The sequence below is a fragment of the Jaculus jaculus genome, chromosome 7 (genome assembly GCF_020740685.1).
Source record: "Jaculus jaculus isolate mJacJac1 chromosome 7, mJacJac1.mat.Y.cur, whole genome shotgun sequence".
Lineage (NCBI taxonomy): Eukaryota > Metazoa > Chordata > Mammalia > Rodentia > Dipodidae > Jaculus > Jaculus jaculus.
This window is the reverse complement of record NC_059108.1, coordinates 93705510-93709328: the sequence shown is the minus strand read 5'-3', so window position 1 is coordinate 93709328 and position 3819 is coordinate 93705510.

The following is a 3819-nucleotide window of genomic DNA, read 5'->3' as shown; positions in this document are numbered from 1 at the left end:
CAAGGCAACAGAATAGCTTTGTCTTTGTGTCAGTTCTGCACAACTATCACAGTGGGAAGTTCATTGCGGGGAAGTCCTCTACCAAGACCACTGTCCTAGATTGTATTGTCAAAAACAATCCATATGACAGAAGAAAATATTCAGGAAATTATAATACTAAGATGACAACAGAAAAATCAAAGGCTTTTGTAAATTAGAAAGCCAGTCTTTTAATGTTAAATTTCCCCAAGAGGAGACACTGAAAATAACTTTGATTATAGACCCCAAAAATGCAAGATTCCCCTATTCTTTTTTTTTAATTTTTTTTAAATTTTTATTAACATTTTCCATGATTATAAAATATATCCCATGGTAATTCCCTCCCTCCCCACCCCCACACTTTCCCATTTGAAATTCCATTCTCCATCATATTACCTCTCCATTACAATCATTGTAATTACATATATACAATATCAACCTATTAAGTATCCTCCTCCCTTCCTTTCTCCACCCTTTATGTCTCCTTTTCAACTTACTGGCCTCTGCTACTAAGTATTTTCAATCTCCCACAGAAGCCCAGTCATCTGTAGCTAGGATCCACATATGAAAGAGAACATGTGGTGCTTGGCTTTCTGGGCCTGGGTTACCTGACTTAGTATAATACTTTCCAGGTCCATCCATTTTTCTGCAAATTTCATAACTTCATTTTTCTTTACTGCTGAGTAGAACTCCATTGTATAAATGTACCACATCTTCATTATCCACTCATCTGTTGAGGGACATCTAGGCTGGTTCCATTTCCCAGCTATTATAAATTGAGCAGCAATAAACATGGTTGAGCATGTACTTCTAAGGAAATGAGATGAGTCCTTTGGATATATGCCTAGGAGTGCTATAGCTGGGTCATATGGTAGATCAATCTCTAGCTGTTTTAGAAACCTCCACAATGTTTTCCACAATGGCTGGACGAGATTACATTCCCACCAGCAGTGCAGAAGGGTTCCTTTTTTTCCACATCCCCACCAACATTTATGATCATTTGTTTTCATGATGGTGGCCAATATGACAGGAGTGAGATGGAATCTCAATGTAGTTTTAATCTGCATTTCCCTGATGACTAGTGACGTAGAACATTTTTTTAGATGCTTATATGCCATTCGTATTTCTTCCTTTGAGAACTCTCTATTTAGCTCCATAGCCCATTTTTTGATTGGCTTGTTTGATTCCTTATTATTTAACTTATTGAGTTCTTTGTATATCCTAGATATTAATCCTCTATCAGATATATAGCTGGCGAAGATTTTTTCCCATTCTGTAGGTTGCCACTTTGCTTTTTTCACTGTGTCCTTTGCGGTGCAAAATCTTTGTAATTTCATTAGGTCCCAGCGGTTAATCTGTGGTTTTATTGCCTGAGCAATTGGGGTTGTATTCAGAAAGTCTTTGCCAAGACCAATATGTTGAAGGGTTTCCCCTACTTTTTCCTCTAGCAGTTTCAAAGTTTCTGGTCTGATGTTAAGGTCTTTAATCCATTTGGACTTAATTCTTGTGCATGGCGAGAGAGAAGAATCTATTTTCATCCTTCTGCAGATATTTATCCAGTTTTCAAAACACCATTTGCTGAAGAGGCTGTCTCTTCTCCAATGAGTATTTTTGGCATTTTTATCGAATATCAGGTGGCTATAGCTACTTGGGCTTACATCTGGGTCCTCTATTCTGTTCCACTGATCTACATGTCTGTTTTTGTGCCAGTATCATGCTGTTTTTGTTACTATAGCTCTGTAGTATAGGTTAAAATCAGGTATGGTAATACCACCAGCCTCTTTTTTGTTGCTCAGTATTATTTTAGATATTCGAGGTTTTATGTGATTCCAAATGAATTTTTGGATTGTTTTTTCTATTTCCAAGAAGAAAGCCCTTGGAATTTTGATAGGGATTGCATTAAATGTGTAGATTGCTTTAGGAAAGATTGCCATTTTCACAATATTGATTCTTCCAATCCAGGAACAAGGGATGTTTCTCCACTTTCTAGTGTCTTCTGCAATTTCTCGCTTGAGCGTTTTAAAGTTCTCATTGTATAGATTCTTTACTTCCTTGGTTAGGTTTATTCCAAGGTATTTTATTTTTTTTGATGCAATTGTGAATGGGAGTGATTCTCTGATTTCATCCTCTGTGAGTTTGTTGTTAGCATATATGAAGGCTACTGATTTCTGTGTATTTATTTTGTATCCTGCTACATTGCTGTAGGTTTTGATCAGCTCTAACAGCTTGCTAGTAGAGTCTTTAGGGTCCTTTATGTATAGAATCATGTCATCTGCAAATTATGATAACTTGATTTCTTCCTTTCCAATTTGTATCCCTTTTATGTGTGTCTCTTGCCTTATTGCTATAGCTAAGACATACAAAACTATATTAAATAGAAGTGGGGACAGTGGACACCCTTGTCTTGTTCCTGATTTTAGTGGAAAAGCTTCCAGTTTTTCCCCATTTAGTAATATGTTGGCTGTAGGCTTGTCATAAATAGCCTTTATTATATTGAGATATGTTCCTTCTATTCCCAGTCTCTGTAGGACTTTTATCATGAAGGGATGTTGGATTTTGTCAAATGCTTTCTGTGCATCTAATGAGATGATCATGTGATTTTTGTCCTTCAACCCGTTTATGTAATGTATTACATTTATAGATTTGCGTATGTTGAACCATCCCTGCATCTCTGGGATAAAGCCTACTTGGTCAGGGTGAATGATCTTTTTGATATACTCTTGTATTCTGTTTGCCAATATTTTGTTGAGAATGTTTGCATCTATGTTCATGAGGAAGATTGGTCTGTAATTTTCTTTTTTTGTTCTATCTTTTCCTGGTTTTGGTATCAGGGTGATGCTGGCCTCATAGAAGGAGTTTGGTAGAATTCCTTCTTTTTCTATTTCCTGGAAAAGCTTAAGAAGCAATGGTGTTAGCTCTTCCTTAAACGTCTGGTAAAATTCAGCAGTGAATCCATCCGGGCCTGGGCTTTTTTTAGTTGGGAGATTATTGATAACTGCTCGGATCTCCATGTTTGTTATAGGTCTATTTAAGTGACTAATCTCATTTTGATTTAATTTAAGTAGGTCATATAGATCAAGGAAATCATCCATTTCTTTCAGATTTTCATACTTTGTGGAGTATATGCTTTTATAGTATGTCCTTATGATTTTTTGAATTTCTCTGGAATCTGTTGTGATGTTACCTTGTTCATCTCTGATTTTATTAATTTGTGTCTCTTCTCTCTTTCTTTTGGTCAGATTTGCTAAGAGTTTATCAATATTGTTTATCCTTTCAAAGAACCAACTCTTTGTTTCATTAATTCTTTGGATTGTTCTTTTTGTTTCTATTTCATTAATTTCTGCCCTAATCTTTATTATTTCTTCCCGTCTACTGATTTTTGGTTTGCCTTGTTCTTCTTTTTCCAAGGCTTTAAGGCGAAGCATTAGATCATTTACTTGCGACCTTTCTAATTTTTTAATATAGGCACTTAAGGCTATAAATTTACCTCTTAGAACTGCCTTCATTGTGTCCCAGAGATTTTGGTATGTTGTGTTCTCATTATCATTTGACTCTATAAATTTTTTGATTTCCTTTTTGATTTCTTCATTGACCCACTCATCATTTAGTAGTGTATTGTTTAGTTTCCATGATTTTGTGTATGCTCTATAGCCTTTCTTGCTACTGATTTGTAGTTTAAATCCATTGTGGTCAGATAGAATGCAAGGAATTATTTCAATTTTCCTGAATTTGGTAAGATTTGCTTTGTGTCCTAATATATGGTCTATTTTAGAGAATGTTCCATGTGCTGCTGAAAAGAAT